The sequence below is a fragment of the Giraffa tippelskirchi genome, chromosome 12 (assembly GCF_054371585.1).
Source record: "Giraffa tippelskirchi isolate mGirTip1 chromosome 12, T2T-mGirTip1v1.2.pri, whole genome shotgun sequence".
Classification (NCBI taxonomy): domain Eukaryota; kingdom Metazoa; phylum Chordata; class Mammalia; order Artiodactyla; family Giraffidae; genus Giraffa; species Giraffa tippelskirchi.
Window position 1 is genome coordinate 55,330,584 of NC_137286.1, and position 26,055 is coordinate 55,356,638.

Below are 26,055 nucleotides of genomic sequence, written 5' to 3' on the forward strand. Positions count from 1 at the left end.
TCTCTTGCTTTTTCAATGATCCAACAGATGTTGGCCATTTGATTTCTGGTTACTCTGCCTTTTCTAAATCCAGCTGGAACATCTGGAAGTATTCAGTTTACATACTGTTGAAGCCTAGCTTGGAGAATTTTGAGCATTATTTTGCTAGTCTGTGACATGCGTGCAATTGTGCAGTAGTATGAGCATTCTTTGGCATTGCCTTTCTTTGGGATTGGAATGAAAACTGACCTTTTCTAGTCTTCTGGCCTCTGCTGAGTTTCCAAATTTGCTGGCATCTTGAGTTCAGCACTTTCACAGCATCATCTTTTAGGATCTGAAATAGCTCAACTGGAATTCCATCACCTCCACTAGCTTTGTTCGCAGTCATGCTTCCTAAGGCCCACTTGACTTCACATTCCTGGATGTCTGGCTCTAGGTGAGTGATCACACTATCATGGTTATCTGTGTCATGAAGATCTTTTTTGTATAGTTCTTCTGTGTATTCTTTTCACCTCTTCTTAATATCTTCTGTTTCTGTTAGGTCCATACCATTTCCGTTCTTTATTGAGTCCATGTTTGCATGAAATATTCTCTTGGTATCTCTAATTTTCTTGAAGAGATCTCTAATCTTTCCCATTCTATTGTTTTCCTCTGTTTCTTTGCATTGATCACTGAGGAAGGCTTTCTTATCTCTCCTTGCTATTCTTTGGAACTCTGCATTCAGATAGATATATCTTTCCTTTTCCCCTTGTATGGCCGCATCAGACAAACATTTTGCCTTTGCATTTCTTTTTCTTGGGAATGGTTTTGATCACCATATCCTGTACAGTGTTATGAACCACTATAGTGTGTATATTTTACTCACAAATTCCTAATTTAATTAAATTTTTATGATGAATGATGGACTAGGAAAACTTCTGTTACCTGTCACACTGATTTTTAATTCTTTGTAAACTTCAAAGTATTTTTAGGATTTTTTAAACTATCGCTTGAGAGGAGGTGAGTGGGGGAAATTTGGAAGGTAAAAATAATCTTTTAAACATTTTTACTTTTCTCTGTTAACAAGCTATGTGGACGTATATTATAATTGCAGGTTATATACTAAGTAATTCTGTAACTGTAGAACATTAGGATAGATCAGATATAAAAAACAACAAATTCGGTGTTAGCAACCCATATGTTCAGACATACATTTAAATTTTCTCTTTATTTTTTACATTATTTTTATGGTAGCCAATAATTTAACTAGTAATAAATGTGAATTTCAGGGAAGTCAAGCTGAAAGGAATTGTGTCCTTGATAATAGTGTCTACATCTAAAACCGTTTACATTATTTTTATTTCAGATGATATCAGAAAAGAAAGTCAAATTAATATTTCTGAACATGAAACTTTCTGGACAAGACTGTTTGCAATAGACATCATTCAACAGATCACTTCTTTTATTTAAATATGTATTAGTTGCCCTTGGAAAGGACAAATGAATCACCAGCAAAATAGATCTTACCTTAAATCTATTTTTCAGTTAAATTACAAATAGTTTCTTTTTTTGCATAATTTTCAGTTGCATTTAGTTTAAAGGATGTGTGATTTGTTTAACAAAAAAATTGTCTGGTCGACCATAAATTCAGCTTCATTTTAGAAATTTCAAAGCTATAAGTTGCTAGTAAACTTTAAAATGAACTTAAACATAAATGTATTTATTTGTTGAATGGCCTGTAAGTGAATCCATTTGGGGATGAAGGATGCTGCTGCTGCTGCTGCTGCTGCTGCTAAGTCACTTCAGTCATGTCCGACTCTTTGCGACCCCATGGACTGCAGCCTACCAGGCTCCTCCATCCATGGGATTTTCCAGGCAAGAGTACTGGAGTGGGGTGCCATTGCCTTCTCCATGAAGGACGCTAATAAGGGTCAACTTGGAGGTGAGAGTATGTAGGGAGTCACAGATAATTTCATTAAGCAGAAGACACTGCAGCTCACCCTCCCACAGAAGAAAGTCATATGTGATACATGAGAAGCAATGATTCTTAGTTGTATATTAATAAAGTACAACAAAGTCTTTGCTCTGGGAAAATTACCTGAGTCTGGTATTGTAAGTCCTTTACTAAGATCACTCAGCCCAACATAGTATCACATTAATACTAGAACCATGGTTGTAATTTTGGTCACTGAGAGTCAATGACATTTACAGATGAGTGGCGATGATGGATGATGCTGATGATGGTGACACTGATGATGAGGATGGTGGTGATGAAGACGATGAAGCTGATAACAGCGTTGAAGATAATACTGCTGATGATGATGATGACATGTAACAAATATGAAATGACTATGTGTTAAACTCTTTTCTTTTCTAATTAACTTTTTGTTACATTTAATCCTCTCAACAACCCTGTGAGAAAGTCACTGGAACATTAGAAAGGACATACTACCAGAATGAGAAGCTCTAGGGAACGTCACTCGTTCTGTGAAAAGTCTTTAGTAACTGATATTGGCCCATGGGAAGGACTGATGCTGAAGCTGAAGCTCCAATACTTTGGCCACCTGATGCAAAGAGCCAACCCAATGGGAAAAATCCTGACGCTGGGAAAGATTGAGGGCAGGAGGAGAAGGGGGCAGCAGAGGATGAGATGGTTGGATGGCCTAACTGACTCAATGGACATGAGTTTGAGCAAACTCTGGGAGACAGTGAAGGACAGGGAAACCTGCTGTGCTGCAGTCCATGGAGTCACAAAGGGTCAGACACAACTCAGCACCTGAACAACAACATTGGCTCACTTATGCTAGCCTTAATTCCTTATGTTGTAAATCCATTCTTACTTGCAAAAATTTGATTAAGGTGATTGAAGGAAAACTGATTCAAAAGTATTCTGTCTTGAAATTAATCAAAAATTTAAATGCCATTGCTATTTAATCTATATAGGCATATACACAGTATATACACTAAGTAATTTATTTCTCCAAAATCAAAATAAATGATTAAATCAGTATATATATCTAGAAATAGTGAGAAAACAAAACAACAATAAAAAAAGACCCTGAAATGCAGCATCTCTGTGCTCAAGACAACAAAAGGTAATTAAGCATCTATCAACATACAGCTGCTATATGAAAAACACTGGGTTAGATGCTGTGGAGAAAACAAAGAGAATTAATATCTGTCCTAAGGAGTGATTCAGATTTTATTTTTTTGTGCTCCAAAATCACTGCTGATGGTGATTGTAGCCATGAAATTAAAAGACGCTTACTCCTTGGAAGGAAGGTTATGGCCAACCTAGACAGCATATTTAAAAGCAGAGACATTACTTTGCCAACAAAAGTCCATCTAGTCAAGGCTATGGTTTTTCCAGTGGTCATGTATGGATGTTGAGAGTTGGATGGTGAAGAAAGCTGAGCGCCGCAGAATTGATGCTTTTGAACTGTGGTGTTGGAGAAGACTCTTAAGAGTCCCCTGGACTGCAAGAAGATCCAATCAATCCGTCCTAAAGGAGATCAATCCTGGGTGTTCATTGGAAAGACTGATGTTGAAGCTGAAACTCCAATACTTTGGCCACCTCATGCTAAGAGTTGATTCATTGGAAAAGACCCTAATGCTGGGTAGGATTAGGGGCAGGAGGAGAAGGGGACGACAGAGGATGAGGTGGTTGGATGGTATCACTAACTCGATGGACATGGGTTTGGGTAGACTCCAGGAGTTGGTGATGGACAGAGAGGCCTGGTGTGCTGCAATTCATGGGGTCGCAAAGAATCGGACACGACTGAGCAACTGAACTGAACTGAAGGAGTGACCCATCCAATAAGGAGTGCAGAGATGAACTCATAGAACTACAACAATATTAGACTGAAAGATGGAGCATTTCTAATTAATTACATGGAAAATGCCAAATCACTTTCTTCTTCCTTTAAACCTCCTTCATAACGTTTAGTTAAACTGGACAGGAGTCATCTCTCCTGCCAGGCTTTCATAATCCTTTATCATTTTTTTAAGACTTGTTCTTCATGGGACTGAGCCTGTTTGCACCTCTGTTTTCACATCTGTGAAATGGAATACTGAGTAACAGCCTCATAGGGTTATTGTCAGCACTGTCATCTTTCTCAGTCCTGTGGAAAAGGACATTTATTGTCAATGACAATAAATGATTCGAATATTTCCTAGCACATGAGAGTGTCACCATCTTATTATTACCACCGACCTCTCTACTGAATTTCCTGACCAGATTTGTAAACTTCATACCATCTTGTTCACAATTCAAACAGCTTCTAGAAAGCTACAATAGGTATTTTATGTGTTTTCTCAAATGAGAATAATGAAGTATATGATAAAGACTAATGGTGCAATTGGTACCCAGAGGGTACTTGTTCACTCACCTCTAGAGAAATCAAGGCAGACTTGCTGAAGAATGTGAGCTGAAAGGTACAAGGGAACAAAAACTATCTCCTTCTAGGTAGAAAACTAGATTGAGGCACAAATCACTTTAACATACATAGAAGAGAGGTGGCTGGAATGGAGGAGTGCATTAGGTAAACGATGAAAAAAAACTCACTTCGGGTGTTACTGCAGTAATTTAGCAATGAATATCTGAGAGCCTCAACTAAACAGGGCCACAGAAATAGGATAGAATCAGGATGTAGAAGCAAGAAGACTCAGTAGGAGCAAATCGCTGCTGGTACATAGGGAGCAAGAGGAAAAGAGAAGGAAAAAAAAATCAGAGATGCAGCTACATTTCTGAGTTTGGATAACAAAAGCAATGATAGTTATAGAAATGGGAAAATGAAAGAGAAAGCAGAGCCTGCTTTTCTAAGGGGAGACTGGAAGTGAGTTTAACATAGGTGGAGTTTGAGGTTCACAGGTCATCAAATTGGACATGTTTACTAAGTCTGTCAAATGAGGTTGAATCACTGAGGGGAAAGCAAAGTTAGAGGGTTAGAAACAACAATTAACCCTTTAATGCAAGTGACCCATGTCCTTGTAAGTTCAGTATCAAGATGCTGATACCTATCAAGATAGGTATTCACAGGCTCTTAACAGAATTCCCTTGGGCCAACATTAAGGAGAAGAGGGACAAAACCAAGGCAGCCATTCTTTTTCCTTTTTAAAATTTTTTTATTGGAGTATAATTGCTTTACAATGTTGTGTTAGTTTCTGCTGTACAGCAAAGTGAATCAGCTATATGAATACATATATCCCCTCTTTTTTTGGATTTCCTTCCCATCTAGGTCACCAGAGAGCACTGAATAGATTTTCCAGTGCTATACAGTCAGTTCTCATTATCTGTCTTATGCATAGTAGTGTATACATGTCAATCCCAAACTCCCAACCCAACCCATCCCTCCTTTCCCCATTTGGTGTCCATATCTTTGTTCTCTACATCTGTGTCTCTATTTCTGCTTTGCAAATAAGATCATCTGTACTATTTTTCTAGATTCCATGCATATGAGTTAATATGTAATATTTGCTTTGCTCTTTATGACTTACTTCACCCTGTTCATATTTCCTTGGCCTTGATTCTACAAGGATACAGGGTATGGGACCTGCACTGTGCTTTGCACAGAGAGAGTTCTCTTTCTTTTCCTTGAAGCCACAGTCTAGCTCGAGGAGACAAAGTTAGTGAGAGACAAAGTAGGCCTTCTGGCTCAGCCCAGCTCCCAGTACACACACCCGAGGGAGGAGGTAGCCCACAGCTTGTATCAGCATAAACACAAATGGGCTGAAATAGACCTTTTACCTAAAATAAATGTCAAATAGTATGCAAATAAAAATATATTTTTGTCAGAAAGACCTTGGACAAGGCAGAACACAAATGTTTATTTAAAAGAATTTTTAAACTCTGATTCAGACTAGGGAAGCCAGGCCAGTCGTTGAATCCCATGGGACCACCACATGCGAGGGTCTCCACCCAGCAAGTCTGCTTTTAATGGTGTGTTTACAAAACCACGTGTCCTCAACCAAAACTAAGAAAAACTCCCACAACATATCAATTCCAAGTGCATGACCCAGGTCTAAATAAAGAAGAGAGGAAATGCTTGGTCATGTATATACATCAAATTCATGGATCTTCCCAGTTGTGATACCAACAATAACTAAAATTGAGATTATATTTTTCAATGTTCACTTATTTGTTTAAACATGCTTATTTCCCATAATTACAGTGGGGAAAAAATACAGTCCACTGTTAGAATAGAAGGGACAAGCAAGAAAGAACGAAAACAATCACACAGATATGTGTAGTTTGTCCATCTTACAGATAAGAAAACTGAGGGAGGTGAAATGAGTGTCCAAGTTCAGTGAAGAGACCATAGATTGGACCAGATTAGACTAGAACGGAAGCCTTCCAAGCACCCAATTCATGAGCTTTCCCCACAAAGTTGTTGCCTCTCAGGAAGAAGAGACTCAGAAGAAAACATTAAGAGATATTCCCTACCCTAGGGTTTGACAGATAACCTCTAATGGAAAGTTCCTTCTGTGTTTTGAGTCAAGAGATAGAAATAAAATGGATAGCACAGGGAAAAAGGAGAGTCAAGGCTAATCACTTTGCTGCTTTTGAGAAGATCTGCTTAGAATGTTCAATCTCTATTTCAGAATTTTGGCAATGAAAACCTGTGAAACAATGTACTCTCTGGAAAAGAATGCCCTAGAAGAGGCAAAAACAGACACAGAAAATGAAACAAATTTCCCAGTAGTTCACATCTCATCATCCCATGAAAATCCCCTAGACATTACCTACACTTTTCTTTCCTATAACTACAAACTAGGTTTCTCTTTGCTTCTGTTCAGCTTTTTTATTTTTTTCCTGCTATAAGGAGGCTTAGCACTTCATATCTGAGAGTTGCCAAATGATGTTCTATGCAGAATGTCAGTTTGGGAGTCCGGAGGGTTAAGGATGAAGAGACCCCAGAGGAATATCCAAGAGCCCAGAGAAATGACGCTCCAATGGCTCTGGGAAGAGGAAGGGGGCATTAGGCAGAAGCAGAGAGACAAAATTATGCTCACCTTGCAGTTTTCCCCATAAACCATCTCTGAGATACGAAAATAGAAGTGTCGCTCTGAGATAACTTGTAGGTTTCTGGAAACAATCAAGGCTCTATTGAAGTGTAAGTGAACATGACTAGATCCTGGAAATAATGAATTTAGGAATTCTAGAAGTGAAAACAAAAGGCAGTGAATGAAATCCACCTCCTTCAAGACATAATGCTTTTATCAAGAAGTCAAAATTATTGCTGGACTTTCCAGGTGCCTCAGTGCTAAAGAATCTGCCTGCCAATGCAGGAGACTCAGGTTTAATCCCTAGGTCAGGAATATCCCCTGGAAGAGGAAATGGCAACCCACTCCAGTATTCTGGCTGGGGAATCCCATGACAGAGGAGTTTGGTGTGCTATGGTCCGTGGGATCGCAAAAGAGTCAGACACAACTGAACACACATGCACAAAATTATTGCCAAATAATTGTTCAAAGGTGGATTAAGTTCAAAACAGATATTCTAAGTTCATGACATGTATCAGCTACAGGACTCCCTTAAAAAGGAGGTTAAATGAATGTGAATGGAAGCTAGTCAATATGTCCTCTATTTTCAAGAAACTTGTTTCTCAACTTGTAACTATTAGTTTTTAGAGTAAATATGTTTACTTAAAGGATTCATAGAAAGGAGCTAATCTCAGTTTCCCATCAATGTGATCTCTTTACATCTTAGCCTCAAGCAGTGTTCTCTAAAATGAAATTATAGCACAGTTTTAGAGAACACAGTTCTTGAAATAACTTGGATAAAGGATATATTCTCAAATGATGCCAAGTGGCATTGTCAATAGAAGGAGGCTCTAAACTGAGAAACTTTGAAAAGGCAATGGGAAGGGAAGGGAAGCTAGATTTTATAAACCAGCCAATGTGTGATTGATCTGAGTTCCACTGTTAGGGTTTAAATGGAACTCCCCTCTGGCATTCACATCCTAACTGTAATCTTTCTTCAGCTTGAACATGGAACCTGTAGGGATTTGAGCTGCCACACCCTTCTCTCTGTGCACATAAAATATTTTGGAGAGCTCTTTAGAACCGGTCTGCTCTGAGACTCTTAAGTCCACTCTGAAGACAAGAGGTTTAACTTGAGATGGATGCTTGTCATCGAGGATGGCTCATAAATCATCATCTGATGAGCCTCTTTAGAGGGTGAAAAGACATCTGAAACAGCATCCTGCATTCATAAGGTCTAGAGAGACACCCAGGAAGAGTGATCATCTCTAAGCAGTTGAACTTGGTCATAAGCCATCAAGAGCTTCCCTGGTGGCTCAGTCAGTAAAAAATCTGCCTGCAATGTGAGAGACCTGGGTTTGATCCCTGGGTTGGGAAGATCCCTTGGAGAAGGGCTTGGCAACCCACTCCAGTATTCTTGCCTGGAGAATCCCCATGGACAGAGGAGCCTGGTGGGCTGCAGTCCACGGAGCCACAAAGAGTCGGACACGACTGAGCAACTAAGCACAGCACACAAGCCTTCAAATCCAAATGGGTTCGGTGTTCTGGATTTCAAATCCCCTCTCTTCTAACACAGATAAAAATAATACAAAACAGTTTATCTCTGCTGCTGCAAATAAAATAAATAAAATGCATCAAGTAAAAACTAATGATGAAGAAAATGATAAAAAAACCTAGCGATTGCAACAATCAAATCCCAACAAATCATACAGCTGTGTCCCTGCCTTCAGCACATATGATTCTTAAATGATTGCATTCAACTTATGTGCTTGCTCTAAAGTTTTATTGCCAAAATGTTCCCAGAAAAGTATTGTGCTGTCTGGTCTTGTGATAATCAGAGATACCAATGTGAGCTGCTGCTTTTTTTTTTTAATCTTTTGGATAATATCAACGTACATTGTTTTCAGTCTTGCTTCCTTCATTTGTTTTTTCCCCTCTAGGACCATTCCTGGGGATCCCAAGAGAATGAAAGAAACCACTGTGACCAAGCTGGAATGCATGAAAACCATACCACCTCCTCACAGAGGACAAGGAACAGATCCCACAACTCTGTACTTGCTCCTGTCTTCTCCCCTTCCCTCCAGCTACATGTCCACTCTGCACCCTCATTGCTACCCAGTCCAACTCTACCCTAGCTCCCTGGCCAAAGGGAAGATGGCTATATCTTCTGGGGCCATGATGTGCGGCCTGAGAGGAAGTGTTGTCTTTGGGGAAATAGCAAGATTGGGTGACTACCTTAAAGTCAATACTATTTATCTTCACCTCTTGTCCTGTGGGCTGACAAAGGGGCACCACTGTTAGGCCCAACCCCCCTGCACAGCTGCAATAGAAAGAAGGCAGGGACTTGTACTTTCAAGTGTCAGACCCTTTGTGCCTGACTACTAGTTTATGAGGCTGATGTCAAGCATGGCAGTCAATGAAGTCTTTGTCCTAGGTGTACAGGGCAGGACAGTGGAAAAACTGCCCTCTCTTATATCCCAGGCTCATCCATCTTCCCCTCACCCTGGTTCTCAACTTCTCTGTCTCTTGAGCCGACAGAGAGAGGATCCCTCCTGGGTTAATGTACTGGAAAATTGCTCTGCATGTTTATGAGGGGGTCCCTTCCAAATGAAAGAAAAAAGGAAAGGGAAAAAAAACGGGGAAGAAGAGTCGTTTTTTCCCACTGAACTCATTGGCCTTATGCATGTGGGTCTGACCCTGATTAAGAAAATCTCAATGCCCTGCTAGGAGCTTTATTGTCCAGTTTGGCAGAACGCACTTCCGATTGAATTTTTTTTTTTATTATTTATAATCACAAAGTGGTTTTGAACAGCAACTCCCATCACCCATCCCACTACCACTACACACACACACACACACACATACATCTAAGCCCTTACCTTTAAAGAGACCCCATCCACTCACATCCAGTTTTCCTCAGAGCAATCTATCCTCCTCTTTAAAGCTGGTTTCCCCAAAGCAATTCCTTATAAACAGCAAACATGTTGTTTTCATACAGTTACATGGAAGTTGGACTGTGTGAACTTTGCCATGGACTTGAACCCCAGAGGTGGCTGCCTTCCATGAAATTACATTTGCTTATTTTAACTTTCTTTTTTTTTTAAGCTAAAAATAATATCCTCTATGTCCAATCTCTTCCCTCACTCCCAAATTTTATTCCTTCCATGTAAGGCTTGAGGCTAAAACAAAATGTCACATAAGTGGTTAAGGCATCTACTAGGTATCAATTATGTATGCTCTATCTACAGCGGACCAAGAGATTTTTACAAAACTAACCTGAGACCTTCCAGAAGAAACTTCTGAACAAAAATCATGGAAATTGGAAACACAAGATCATAGATAATTGTTTCCTCTAGAAGTCAGTAGGAATACAGCAAGTGTTTTTTTTTTGTTTGTTTTTTTGTTTCAGAAAATGAAGAAAAAAGAACTTAGCAGCTCAGTGCATTTTCTTCTTTTTTCAGCCTGATTTTCAGAAATTGCTTTATGTTTCCATGGATTATTAGTTTTGCCAGAGAAATTGGAGATGGGGAAATATTTGCATGGAAAAGCTGTGATTCATTGGTGACAGAAGGAAACATTTTTTAGGGAAATTTGTGGAAAAGTCACAAAAGTGACTCAAGTTAAAAAGGTTAATCAAAGAGAAGAATTACTATTCCACCCTCAACTCCCGCTCCAATGGTGGGCTCTGTCCTTGTTTTGAGTTGATGACACCAACCTTGAGGCAAATCATGCATTAAAGTTAGAATTCCCTGGTAACTGAATGACCAAACCACCTTTCTTGTCAGGAATTTTTCTGCAGAAGGTGACAGAACACAATTACAACCGATTTTTTTATTCTATGTATGATGACGTCCAAAACCGAGAAGTTTCTATGAAACAATTTGATTCCTGCTTGTGAGGAATCTCCTGGGTTGTTGATTTTTTTTCTCTCTCTCTCTTTCTCACTGTATATTTTTTACCAAGATTTCCCTCTAATTGAAACCTAACTTTCTTTTCTGCCATTTCTAATGCTCTACCACTGACAACAACGGGGCTCATTTAAATATTTAGCAAGATGACAAAAAGAAAAGGGGGAAAGCTGACAAATCAGGCCCAGGAGAGGGGGGAGGCATTAAGTCTAACACAAACATTAATAGGGACCCCTAATCTCTTCTCCCGCCTCCTGTTATAGAAGGAGGTCAGAGCGCATGGTCCCCACGCCTGCTCCCTCAAGACCGATAACAAGCAGATGTTACTGTAACATGTTCAGGGAATCAAGCATAAATATGACCCCTGACCCCGGCTGTCAGCTGATCCACTGAGTCTCTTAGAAATAGACTCTTCACTTTGCTGAATTCCCCCTCTTTCCCACCAGCCCCCTCCCCGGGCCTGGCGCCCCCACCTCGGGGTTCTATGCCCGTGGCTGCTGCTCTGGCCCTTGCACAGTTGCGCTTGGTGTAACCTTTCTCTTCACGGAGGTCAAAGGCCCAAGACCTCAGGCCAGCCTCTTTTCTTGCTAAAGGCCAGCTGATGAATCATTCCAACTTGAAGGGAACAGAGGAGAGGGGAGGACTCTGAAGGCCTTTTCAGAGAAACAACTGTGGCCTATACATCAGCATTTACCCTGCCTTGACACTTTGAAAACTCATGTCCCTCTCTGGGAACCACAGAAAGAAGAGGGGACAGAGAAATCTCGCTATCAGGATGGAAGAAATAAGAAGGAAAGAAGGGGAACATGATACCAGCCTTCAAGACTGTGTAATTGGAGGCTGTCCAGAAAAAAGAGAGAAACGTAGGCTGCACATGTGTGCACACATGCGCGCACACACACACACACACACAATCTTTGCCCAGATTTCAGCTGGATCAGAGTCACTTTTTACAAAGTGAGAGAAAAAGAGAGCATGAAAGTGCTTTTCCCCTCTGCCAAGAGAGTTTGGTCACCAGCACTTTGTTGAATGACTCAGAATTCTCTTGCCTATTATTTAGAAGAGTAGCAATCATCTAACTTTGAAAAAAGAAACCCTATATATGCCTCCTTTAAGACAACCCTCCATGAGTATAATCAGGAGGGAGGGATGGGATTGGAAGCTAGGATTGATGGCTAAAACACCTGGAAAGCATTTTGTTTTTCACTGCTTTATTCATCCTACAAAGTTCTAGTTCTAGTTTACACTTTGAATCTGTGAGAAGTGAATCTTTACCCTGAAGTCATTCAAGTATCTTCAGTAGCCTTACAGTAAGGCTAAGGCTTGGAAATACTTGGGGGGAGCTTTGAAAAGAGTTAATATAGACCCAGTTGACTGTTCAGACCCCCAAAATGAAAGGAAGTATAAGGTGCAGGAATGGAGACGCACATGTAGAGAATGGATGTGCGGACACAATGGGGAGAGGGGCGTGGGATGAATTATGAGATTAGAATTCATATGTATCTGCTACTGTGTGTAAAACAGACAGCTAGTGGGGAGCTTGTGTTCTGCATGGGGAGCTCAGCTCAGTACTCTGTTTTGACCCAAAGAGGTGGGATTGGGGGGTGGCTTGTAGGGAGACTTAAGAGAGAGGGACTATATGTATACTTATAGCTGATTCACATTGTTGTAAGACAGAAACCAACACAACTTTGTAAAGTAATTATCTTCCAATTAAAACATTTTTACAAATCAATGGTAAACTCAAAAATTAATTAATTAAAAAAAAGAGGGAGAGGATGTATGTGTGTGTGTGTGTGTATATATATATGTGTGTGTGTGTGTGTGTGTGTGTGTAGTTGATTCACTTTGGTGTGCAACAGGAAAAATAAAGGATTGTAAAGCAGCTATACTTTAATTTGAAAAAAAAATAAAATGCTCTTAAGAGGAGCTCTACAGGAACTGCACTGCTTGGACTAGAACTTGATGTCATTAGTTTGCAGTCCACCAATTCACAAGTCTTCAAAGAATTAACCATTGTGATTATCTTTCACCATTTTAAGAAGTTCAGAGAGAAGCAATGGAATAAGCTGTATGACTCAACATATTGGGAATTTAGAAAAAAAGATTGGTGCAATATGTCTTTATCAAAGCTTCTTTAAAAATGGGTTTACAGAAGCCTTTGCTAACTTCAAATTTTTCATACTAAATTGTGTTCTCTTGTTGCTGTTCAGTCACTCAGTAATGTCCACCTCTTCGTGACCCCATGGACTGTAGCCCCCAGGCTCCTTTGTCCATGGGATTTTCCAGGCAAGAATACTGGAGTGGGGTTGCCATTTCTGTCTCCAGGGGATCTTCCTGATCCAGGGGTAGAACCCATATCTCCTACACTGGCAGGCAGATGCTTTACCACTGAGCCACCAGGGTTCCTAAAGTGCAAAATAAAAAATAGAAATAATGTTTCCACATTTGCCTAGAAATATATTAAGGTATAAATACTCACTTGCTTGGATTCTCTTTCCTTCCCTATTTTATTCTTTCCTTAAATGTGTTTTCCTCTTTTTGGACAGGGAAATGGAGAGGGATGACAAAATGCTGGAGATAATTATTTCCCAGTTCTTATTATAATAAAAGCATAAACTGAGACAATGGGGAAACTAGTTTGGATGATTTATTTGTGAAGCAGAAATAGAGACACAGACCTAGAGAATAAATATATGGATACCAAGGGGGAGGGGGAGGAGGTGGGAGGAATCGGGAGATTGGGATTGACACATACATATTACTGATACTATGGATAAATTAGATAACTAACAAGACAGCGTACTCTACTCAGTGCCCTGCGGTGACCTGAATGAGAGGGAAATCCAAAAAAGAGGGGATATATGTATAGATCATGGCATCTATCACTTCATGGCAAATAGATGGGGCAACGGTGGCAGACTTTATTTTTGGGGGCTCCAAAATCTCTGCAGTTGGTGACTGCAGCCATGAAATTAAAAGACGCTTACTCCTTGGAAGGAAAGTTATAACCAACCTAGAGAGCATATTAAAAAGCAGAGACATTACTTTGCCAGCAAAGGTCCATCTAGTCAAGGCTATGGTTTTTCCAGTAGTCATGTATGGATGTGAGAGTTGGACTATAAGGAAAGCTGAGCGCTGCAGAATTGATGCTTTTGAACTGTGGTGTTGGAGAAGACTCTTGAGAGTCCCTTGGACTGCAAGGAGATCCAACCAGTCCATCCAAAAGGAGATCAGTCCTGAATATTCATTGGGAGGACTGATGTTGAAGCTGAAACTCTAATACTTTGGCCACCTGATGAGAAGAGCTGACTCATTGGAAAAGACCCTGATGCTGGGAAAGATTGAAGGTGGGAGGAGAAAGGGATGACAGAGGATAAGATGGTTGGATGGCATCACTGACTCAATGGACATGAGTTTGGGTAGACTCCACGAGTTGGTGATGGACAAGGAGGCTTGTCATGCTGCAGTCCACGGGGTCACAAAGATTCAGACATGACTGAGAGACTGAACGGAACTGATGTATATATATAGCTGATTCATTTTGCTGTGCAGTATAAAGAAACATAACATTTCAAAGAAATTATACTCCAATAAAAATTAATTTAAAAGAAAAAGAATCTCTATTATTGGATGAGGCAACCCACAGTTGACACTTTGTTCCTTTTGTGACTTTTCATAGGAGCTCATGTTTAAACACGGAACTGCTAAAGATTATATTTCTTTGCTACTCTGATGGTCCATTCCTCAGGTCTTGACTAACTCAACTTAACAGATCATCAGAAACACTTGAATATCTTTAAACTACACAGATTCTTAGGCCAGATCCCATTTTGGCTGAAAAAAGTATGAGGATTTTTCTAGGAAATATGTGTGTTTAATACATTATTGAGAAGATTCTAACAATCAGCTAAGGGTGTCCTCCAGTTCCTAGTATTACTAGGATCCTAGCATCCTAGTATTACTGAGATGTTTTTCCTGAAGGTGAAGAGCATTCCAGACTCATAGACTGAGAAGCAATTTGCTCTTTACAGATCAAAAACTTTATTCAAGTCCTTAAACAGAATTTTTGATTATCTAAACCTATGAGATTTCCCATTCATAAATGAAAAGAACAATGAAGATGTAATCATGGCTTCCCTCCTCTTGACGTTAAAGCATCAGCTCAGAGAGTGTGCCCTGTCATACCTCGGGGCTTTGACTCTACACCATGCCAGTGACTTTGACTTCCTATAACGCCTCCCACAGCAAATGCCCCCATAATGATCTGCTTGTCTATTATGGCTCTTATTAACATTATTCAAGGGCATCATGTTTAACACACCATTTTTAAAAATACGATAAGTTATTCAAATCTGAGAAGTTGAAACTGAATATACCAATGAAGCAGAAATCCTGGCTTAAAAAAAAAACAAAAAAACCCCAATGACCTGTAGTAACAAATTTAGAAAAATAGAAATCATACAAAATACATCTTCAGACAACCATGGAATTAAAGTAAAATTAAAATAACAGAAATCAGTATTTTAGCAATTAAACAGTAAAAAATAAACCAAATCCATGGATGTTTAGAAACCCATAATGGGTCAAAAAGAAGTCATCAGAAAAACTGAAAAAATGTTTTGAACTGTATGAAAATAAAATACATCTTATCAAAACTTATAGAATATAGTGAAAGCAGAGCAGAAAGGAAGATTTATAACATTAAATAGGTATATTTGAAGATGAGAAATATCTAAAATCTACATGTAGAGAATGACAAAACACAGTTAAAAAAATGAAGATCTACATAAGTGGAGAGATATTTTGTATTTATGAATTGAAAGATTCAGTGATGTTAACAAGTCAGATATACCCAATTTGATCTAGAGATGCTGTATAATCTCAATCAAGAATCAAAATCCTAGCAAACTATTTTGTACAAATTGACAAACTATGTCTGAAGTTCTTATGGAAAGGAAAAAGATTTATAATTGTTTTTATAATTCTGAGGAAGAAATGCAAAGTTAGAGGACTCACATTATCTGATTTGAAGTTTAATATAATGCTATAATATTCCTGAAAGCATGATATTTTTGAATTAGAGAGCCCAGAAATAAGCCCATACAAATATAGACAATTGATTCTTTTTTTACAAAAATGCAAAGGAAATCCAATGGTTAAAAGATAATGATTTCAACAAGTGATGTAAGAATAATTGGCTATCAATATGCAAAAAGTAAATAAGTCAGTAAGTAAATAAAAAAGAATAGACAAGTCTCCCAAGTAGAAGAATTTCAAATAATTCATGTGATACTCCACTCTTATTGAGGTGGACCATAACTCTCCATTCCTTTAGTGTGTACCATACATAGTGATTTTCCCTCAAAGAGAATAATATGAAAAGAGGGGAAAAATAATAACTTTACAGTAGAGAAATCTGATGAGCCACGTTGACAACAGATGCCTTTGATAAGATGTGATGAGAAGGGCACTTTTTCTGGATTATCTTCTTACCCAAAACCTGTAATTCCAGTTTAACCACAAGAAAAACAACAGATAAATCCCAGTTGAGTAGCATTCCATAAAATATACGACCAGAAGAGAAAGAGTGCTCAGTCACTCAGCCCTGTCCCATACTTTGCAGCCCCATGGACTGCAGCCCACCAGGCTCCTCTGCCCATGGGTTTTTTCAGACAAGAATACGGGATTGGGTTGCTATTTCCTGCTCCAGGGGAATTTTCTGACCCAGAGATCAAACTTGTGTCTCTCTCTCCTGCACTAGCAGGTAGATTCTTTACCACTGAGCCACCTGAGAAGCCACCCGAAATATACGTTCAGTACTCCTGAAACTTGAAAGGTCGTTAAACAGGGGAAAATCTGCTTTATAAGAGAAAAATGTCACAGCCTGGTATAAAAAGGACATTGGCTAAAAACTTTAAAAAATCTGATAAAACATAATTTTAGTTAATTACAATGTATAAAAATTGATTCATTAATTGTAATACGTTTATCATACTAAGGTCAGATGTGAACATAGGGAGAACTGGGTATAAGATTCATAGGCACTCTGCCTCAGTTTTTCAGTTTTCTATCAATTTTCAAATTTCTATTCTAATATCAAAATAAAATTTTGATGAGGAGTCATTTTCTTCAGGCAAATAATTAAATTATGTTTGCTTTTCCCTTCACCAGTTTTATGAAGCACTATATTTTTTCTATGCTGAATGAATGAAAAAGTGAATAGTTGAATGAATAAATACTTTAAAAGAAAATTTGAATTTTGAAAATCTTAACTGATGATTTTAACCTTTATCATGGTGACTCAACCAAGATACTGTACATAAGGGAGACTTTCTGAACAGTCAGATTGTTCTCTAAATGATATATGTAACACAAATGAAAAAAGTAAGTTGTAGCTTCTTATTTCCACCCAGAAAATCTGACATAAAACCTTTTTAATAGATTCTATTTTCTATTATAATAAAAAATTTTTGCCAAATGCACTATCTTTTTAACAAAAAAACAAGAATATAAAAAGAGAAATTCTATAGACAAATAAGAAAGCATAATTGCAAAGGAGCTAGTCTTTTTTGTCCCACTATCCCTTTTCAGATTGCTTGGAGAAATATCAATAGCCTCAGATATGCAGACAATACCACCTTAATGGCAGAAAGCAAAGAGGAACTAAGAGCCTCTTGATGAAGGTGAATAGGAGAGTGAGAAAGCTCGCTTAAAACAACATTCAAAAAAAAACTAAGATCATGGCATCTAGTCCCATTACTTCATGGAAAATAGATGGGATACAATGGAAACAGACTTTATTTTCTTGAGCTCCAAAATCACTGTATATGGTGACTGTGACCATGAAATTAAAAGATGCTTGCTCCTTGGAAGGAAAGCTATGACAAAACTAGACAGCATATTAAAAAGCAGAGACATTACTTCTCTGACAAAGCTCTATATAGTCAAAGCTATGGTTTTTCCAGTAGTCATGTACCAATGTGAGAGTTGGAACATAAGGAGGCTAAGTGCCGAAGAATTGATGCTTTCAAATTATGGTGCTAGAGAAGACTCTTGAGAGTCCCTTGGAGAACAAGGAGATCCAACCAGTCAATCCTAGAGGAAATTAAGCCTGAATATTCACTGGAAGGACTGATCCTGAAGCTAAAGCTCCAATACTTTGGCCACCTGATGTGAAAAGCTAACTCATTGGAGAATATCCTGATGCTGGGAGATTGAGGGCAGGAGGAGAAGGAGGCAACAGAGGGTGAGATGGTTGGATGGCATCACCGACTCAATGGACATGAGTTTGAGCGAGCTCTGGGAAACAGTGAAAGACAGGGGATCCTAGAATGCTGCAGTCCGTGGGGTCACAAAGAGATGGCCACAACTTAGCGACTGAACAATAACAATCCCTTTTCAGGGATAACTTGAAGTAGAATCAGGAACTCTAGAAGAGGTGAGAAATTTTCATCAACTTGCTCTGGTCATTGAAAACTCTTCAGTGGCTAATAACTCAGAAAATGCATTCATTCATTCAACACAGTTGAATATGCGTGATAATGCAGATATATAGTTTAATCTTGCTATTAAAGAATTTAGCCCAACAAACATATTGATTTCAATGAGTTCCTGAGTGTAATGTACTGATAATGCTATAATGTGTAACAATAAAGGAGACCAAACCTGGGTCCAAAGGAAACAAAGAGCTTGAGTAATGAGAGACTCTTTGGTCATCTGGGAGCCAAGAAAGGGGTGAGAATATAAGAGAGGCCTTAAATTGTATTACATCACTCCTAATTCACCTGATGCTCAGTTACTCCTTATAACTCATGTGCTTGTGTGCCCACGAGTCCCCTGGGTAAGTTTTTTGGCTTTTCCTCTCCTGGCCTTTTCCTCTAGGTTATAATCATCATGTGCAGAGTTTCCTGAAGAAGTTCCTCGTTCTCACACAACAGTGATCTTTTTCTACATGTTTATTTTGTGAATGAAAAATGTTAACCTGTTCAAAACACGATCTGATGAGATTGTTGGCCAACTGTGAACTTATTAAATGAAAATGTTCTTAGATACAACACATACATTTTTTTTTTTAATTTATATCCCCTGATACAAAAGTTTAACTGTAAAACATTAGCCTCTGGAGTTGAATATAAACGTTTAAAATAACTAAAAGACATGATAATAGTAAAAATGTTTTTTTTTTAAAACTGAATTTGCAACATGAAGAGATCAGTTAACTGTATTATTATGTTAAATTATGAAATCATCAAACATCTTGTTTTCAAAGAATGACATTGTATTTCAAAGAAATACAATGATATTTCAAGACATGTTAGATGGAAACAAACAGAGGAACCATGGATGTTCTGATTTTATACACACACACATATATACATACACACTATATAGCAGAAGGAATGCACCAATAATTGAAAAGAAAGGAAATGAGAAAATTTTAGTTCATATTTTCATAGTGATCTTATATTTTCTAAACATTTTCTCTTGAACAGAAACAGTCTTAAATTTCACCCATAATAAGAATTTTACATATACCTAGAAAAAATATTTTTTGTGCTTTGAAAAATCACATTTACTCAAAAGAAAATGTGATTTTCCTATGTACTTGCTATTGGAAAGAACTGTTTAGTCAAATCGTAATAAAGAGATCAATGTTTGGGGGAAATACCATTTTCATTTTTAATGATCCCTATGCCATTTTAGATGGAATGTTCCAGCTTCCAGATGTTCAAGCTGGTTTTAGAAAAGGCAGAGGAAACAGAGATCAAATTGCCAATATCCGCTGGATCATCGAAAAGCAAGAGAGTTCCAGAGAAACATCTATTTCTGCTTTATTGTCTATGCCAAAGCCTTTGACTGTGTGGATCACAATAAACTGTGGAAAATTCTGAAAGAGATGGGAATACCAGACCACCTGATCTGCCTCTTGAGAAACCTGTATGCAGGTCAGGAAGCAACAGTTAGAACTGGACATGGAACAACAGACTGGTTCCAGATAGGAAAAAGAGTATGTCAAGGCTGTATATTGTCACCCTGCTTATTTAACTTCTATGCAGAGTACATCATGAGAAACGCTGGGCTGGAGGAAGCACAAGCTGGAATCAAGATTGCTGGGAGAAATATCAGTAACCTCAGACATGCAGATGACACCACCCTTATGGCAGAAAGTGAAGAGGAACTAAAAAGCCTCTTGATTAAAGTGAGAGAGGAGAGTGAAAAAGTTGGCTTAAAGCTCAACATTCAGAAAACTAAGATCATGGCATCTGGTCCCATCACTGCATGGCAAATAGAAGGGAAAACCGTGGGAACAGTGGCTGACTTTATTTTTCTGGGCTCCAAAATCACCACAGATGGTGATTGCAGCCATGAAATTAAAAGACACTTACTCCTTGGAGGGAAAGTTATGACCAACCTAGATAGCATATTTAAAAGCAGAGACATTACTTTGCTAACAAAGGTCCATCTGGTCAAGGCTATGGTTTTTCCAGTGGTCATGTATGGATGTAAGAGTTGGACTGTGAAGAAAGCTGAGTGCCAAAGAATTGATGCTTTGGACTGTGGTGTTGGAGAAGACTCTTGAGAGTCCCCTGGACTGCAAGGAGATCCAACCAGTCCATCCTAAAGGAGATCAGTCCTAGGTGTTCATTGGAAGGAAGGTGAAACTCCAATACTTTGGCCACCTCATGCAAAGAGTTGACTCATTGGAAAAGACCCTGATGCTGGGAAGGATTGGGGGCAGGAGGAGAAGGGGACGACAAAGGATGAGATGGTTGGATGGCATCACCGACTCTATGGACATGAGTTTGGGTAAACTCTGGGAGCTGGTGACGGACAGGGAGGCCTGGCGTGCTGCGATTCATGGAGTCACAGAGTCGGACACAACTGAGCGACTGAACTGAACTGATTCCATTTCATGAGTAGGGTGGATCATGAGGGCCAAATGTAATGAACAAAGCACGTTTACTTTGGAAAAGCAAAACAGTACATGTCACTATTATTATATATGCTCTATAAGTGGAGATTCCAATTAATTTCTCCATGTGTTTTTAACCAATCAGACTTACATATTTACTATACATTTTAGTTAAAGTACTCAATTCACTTTGATTCCAGTAGATAATCCTGACTTTTTGAAAGTTTGCTTTACAATGCTCCTGTTTTTGTTTTTTTTAAAAAAGACTTTTATTAGTTCTTGTTTTGGATAACCAAAAGAACTCAAAATGGAATTTACCTTTTACCTCCCCCGACCCCAACAAAGGCAAAAAGCAAAAACAGAGTTCAATATGTATTTTTCAGTGAACCATTACAGACTTCACACATCCTAAGCATGAAAGTGGCACTGCCAAGCTCCTTCCCCAGGAACAGCACTCAGCATCTCAGTGTCAAGATGCCATAGCTCTGAACTGTATCTGTGAGTATCTGGGCTTTGTCTTGATTTACTCTATGCATCCATTATCAAGTTTGTCCTAAGGTAACTGCTTCTTGGCTTTACACCATTTCTGCTTACTAAAGGTTTCATAGGAACAGTCTACTTTGGCAATCTGTATTTGTAGGAAGGAGTAAAATAAAAGTTTTCCTGTTTCTATTTTTGACTAGATTTTTTTTTTTTTCCAGGTAGCAGCAGACTTTAATGAATGGAAGGGAAATAAAAGGATGGGCACAATCTTTCTTCACAAGTCTTCAGCCCTGACAAAATCAGTTTGGAAAATGCATTTCACTTTGTCACCACCCTTCCTTCTTTTGCCTCCTGCCCTGGCCAAAGTTCACACACTTTCTTTGATCTGCTGCTCTGAGCAAATCTGAAGTGAGATGTTATTTAGAAGAAAAAAACTAATGAGAAGCTATTTGGCAGTGAAAACAATTTCCAGGGCATGGAAATCTCACACAAAAGTCAAGACTCTTGCTAATCAGGAGCCCTTAGGGCAGCAGACTGGAGCTTAGACCTCTCTGAACCACTGGCCTAAACGGCTACCAGACCCAGCCCACTGTACCCTGTTGGCCAGACTGTCACAGCACAGTCAACAACAGAACTCATAATGTTTCTTTTTCTTTTCTTCAACTTGATCATTACACAAAGGATACTCATTAATAAATGCTTCCATTCTTCCACAATATACTTTCACATGGACATTCACTTCATCACTCAAGGGCTGGATTATCTCCATTTTCCAGTTAAATTGACATAACTTGGAAATGACGGGGAGTGGGACTCATCTCCAGGTTTGTCTAACCGCAAAGCCTTTTATCTTTCCTATGTACTTGAGCTTCTTACTGAAGCCATCTTCTGTGTAGGGAGGACAGTAATGGATGATCATTTCCAGTTCTCAAAACTTTAGCAGGCTCTATCCACACCGGAGAAGAAGAAACAAAACTTGGGCTCTGGGTGAAGGTCAGGAGAGGTATGTGGTACAGTTGGAGATATCCATAGAATCAAACTGCATTAGAAAGTCAAGAGGTAAGGTGTCGCTTTCATATATGTTGTGGAATCCAAAAGATTTCTCAGATCATGTCTGGAAAAATGAGAGTTTCTGAGCTGTATTTTAGGTAGCTGTGTAGAGAATTGCTTAGAGTAAGTAGAGATTGGCAGACTCAGTTAAGAGATTAGTCTAAACAATAGAGAAATCTTGAAGATCCAAACCCACATCATCTAGTTGAAAAGGGAAAGCACATGATAAGTGAAAACAAGTTGCTGCTGCTGCTGCTAAGTCGCTTCAGTCGTGTCCGACTCCGTGCGACCTCATAGACGGCAGCCCACCAGGCTCTGCAGTCCCTGGGATTCTCCAGGCAAGAATACTGAAGTGGATTGCCATTTCTTCTCCAGTGCATGAAAGGGAAAAGTGAAAGGGAAGTCGCTCAGTCGTGTCCGACTCTTAGCGACCCCATGGACTGTAGCCTACCAGGCTCCTCCGTCCATGGGATTTTCCAGGCAAGAGTACCAGAGTGGGGTGCCATTGCCTTCTCTGGAAAACAAGTTACCAAGGTGTTATTGATAGGAATCAATGACAAAGTAAATATCAGTAGAATAGAATATACGTAGGGAACAAAGAGGATCTCTGAGACCACAAGCACATGAAGTTAAAGTGAGGATGAAAATACTAGCAGACAAGCAAACTAGAATTTTTCAGTGAAGAAGTCATAATTCTGTTTGAGACTGGCATTGAATGCTTTAAAAAATTACAACTAAGAAGTGACTTTCTAAAGATCAGTGAGCTGTAGATTCCTTTGATATAATCTTAATCATATTTCATAATGATGCTAATTAATGGGAGGGGCAGTATAAAGCCACTCATTAGAAGAAAATCTGACTATGGCTAAGAATAAGACTACGGCTAAGAATAGATGCATGGTGGGATTAAGCAAGAATGGGACACTGTGTACTAAAAAGTTGGATATAGCATCATGGGAAATGGCAAATACTTGGGAAAGGACATTGAGAAATCCTTGGGGATGTAAAATAGGATCAATGAAATTCCTTGGTACTACATTTTTAAAACCCCATGAGGAAAGAGGATAGACAGATGGTTCTTTAAAGCTAGGACAATTTTTTTTTTTCATCTAAGAAAGAAAATCCACAATTGCCCTTAGTTTGCCCTCAATAAATCCATAAATAGACTCATCCTCTACTAAAATCACATAGTAATGTTTAAACTTTGAATATCATTCTAGTACAGCAAATATACCAATCTCTTTGATATTGCTCTCTAATTGATTTGAACAAAAAATATAAGAAATAGCTTGGATTGCAATTTTTTTTCCCATAACAATGAAGCATGTTCACCCAACAAGTCTATGTGCCTGTGCATATATTTTTCTTAAGCAGCAATATATACAAATGTTGCAGTCTGTCAATATGATATATTGAGAAGCATCTATAGATTATGGTGACTGATAGAATTGGAATATATAGCATTGCCTCCCCTTCAAGAGCATTAACTCCTGAGGTTGCTGTTGAGTTCATAAGAATTAAACTCAAAAAGGAGTTCCTAAAACAAATGAAAACTTGAAACCTTATCTTCCTAATCCTTAGGGATGCCTAATTCTTAGACAAAGATCTTAGGAGCACTGAATATACCTCAGAAATGTTGGTGGATTTTATTTCTATATTTTATTGATATCTGCATTCATGGATTGTGAAATTGATAACGTGCATTTGTTCAGCATATGAACATTTATCCCATGCTTAAGAGTGGATATTGTTCTCTGAAGACAACTCATTTGAAAATATCCAGTTGACAACCCAGTCACCCTTCCTCATGGAATTTCTGATATTCAGAGACTTCCTAGTTAACTCAAATTCATTAACTCAGCAAAAACACTAACTCAACAAATATTTATTAGGCACACATTACATAAAGCACATCAGACAAATTAATCTCTTAGATGACTTATCTGGTTGTTTGACCAAACTCACTGGAGAGATTTGTAAAAATGGTGAAACTAATTATGTGTGTAGAAACTGCAATGTAATCAATATCTGAGAAGACCTAGATGTTTAATGTCAGTAGGCATAACGATCTGGGAGTTTTATCCAGGTGATCAAACAAGTTTCAGATTATTAGATTATTTGTTGTCCTGAAGACAACTGATGCCATGTGTCAGTAAATTACCAGTAGAATGAGGACTTGGAAGGGAAGCATTTGCTCTTATGTGTGTCATGGGGTACTGGGTGTGTATACATTAGTTCTCTGTTTCGATACATCCTTCAACCATTCAGACAGCATACTCTAATAGAGTTACACGGCCATATGGGCAGTGAAAGCTGCCTTCAGTAATAAATACCACCAAAGCACAAGATTTCTACTATAGAATAAAATATGGAAAACACACAATGCATCTTTTTAGGTAAGATTATAATCACTGCCAGATTCATAGTGTTTCTCTTTCCACTGTTCCTTTCCCTTCTAGTTGCTCCTGTCAGTTATTTATTTAAATATTTATTGGCTCATACTACATTCTTGGCCTCGCATTAGGAGCTAGGGATACAGAGGTGAGAAGATGGGAGAAAATGACACCTAAACAAATATCTCACCAGTGTGCCCCACGTGAGGCTGCAGGCTCACAAAGGACAAAGTGGGAATGCAAGGAAGAGCACGCTTGTGCCGGGGAGTGCCTGGATGCCTTTGTTTTTCCAGGGCTCCTTTAAGACTTTGTGGACACAGAATTGACTGAAGAGGAGGGTGAGAAGTAAAGAGACCCATCCTAGGTATTTCATTGGATAGTTAGTACAAACTGGGACGAGCCATAGGCTTAAAGCCCAGGTATCATTACTTTAGATCTAGCATCATTGACAGTACACTATATAGACCCACAGCTCCTTAGAGGGCCTAATATTGTAATCTATCTGACTTCATATTTAACCAAGGTCTTCAGTGCTTTAGGGCTTCCCTGGTGGCTCAGATGGTAAAGAATCTGCCTGCAATGCAGAAGACCTGGGTTTAACTTCTGGGTCAGGAAGATCTCCTGGAGAAGGGAATGGCTAACCACTCCAGTATTCTTGCCTGGAGAATTCCATGGACAGAGGAGCTCGGCGGGCTACAGTCCATGCAGTCACAAAGACTGAGTGACTAACACTTAGTGCTTTAATCCGGAGCTCTTTGAGACTTGTCTGTCTGTCTTTATCTCTCAGTTCAGTTCAGTTCAGTCGCTCAGTCGTGTCCGACTCTTTGCGACCCCATGAACTGCAGCACGCCAGGCCTCTCTGTCCATCACCAACTCCCGGAGTCTATCCAAACCCATGTCCATTGAGTCGGTGATGCCATCCAACCATCTCATCCTCTGTCGTCCCCTTCTCCTCCCGCCTCCAATCCTACCCAGCATTCGGGTCTTTTCCAATGAGTCAACCCTTAGCATGAGGTGGCCAAAGTATTGGAGTTTCAGCTTCAACATCAGCCCTTCCAATGAACACCCAGGATTAATCTCTTTTAGGATGGATTGATTGGATCTCCTTGCAGTCCAAGGGACTCTCAAGAGTCTTTATCTCTAGTGCTTTGCATAGTACTAGTCATAGGATACATGCTCCACACATTTTTTCTGAATAAGTAAGTAAATGAAGGGACTGAGTACTGTAGATTCAGACAAGGGTACAAGCTTCCCTGGTGGCTCAGTGGTGAAGAATCTGCTTGCCAATGCAGGAGACATGGGTTTGATCCTTGATCCAGGAGGGCCCCACGTGCCTCGGAGCAGCCAAGTGCATGCACCACAACTA

The 26,055-nt window shown here is 39.1% G+C and overlaps 1 long non-coding RNA gene across 1 annotated transcript in view; it reads right to left on the minus strand.

The window, feature by feature from the left end:
* Window positions 1–2,063: 2,063 nt before the first annotated feature.
* Window positions 2,064–26,055, minus strand: part of LOC145530539 (uncharacterized) — a 48,901-nt gene continuing 24,909 nt past the window's right edge. Inside the window, exon 5 of the long non-coding RNA XR_014071877.1 lies at window positions 2,064–2,267. This is a non-coding gene — a long non-coding RNA (uncharacterized LOC145530539). The remainder of the gene's footprint in view (window positions 2,268–26,055) is intronic.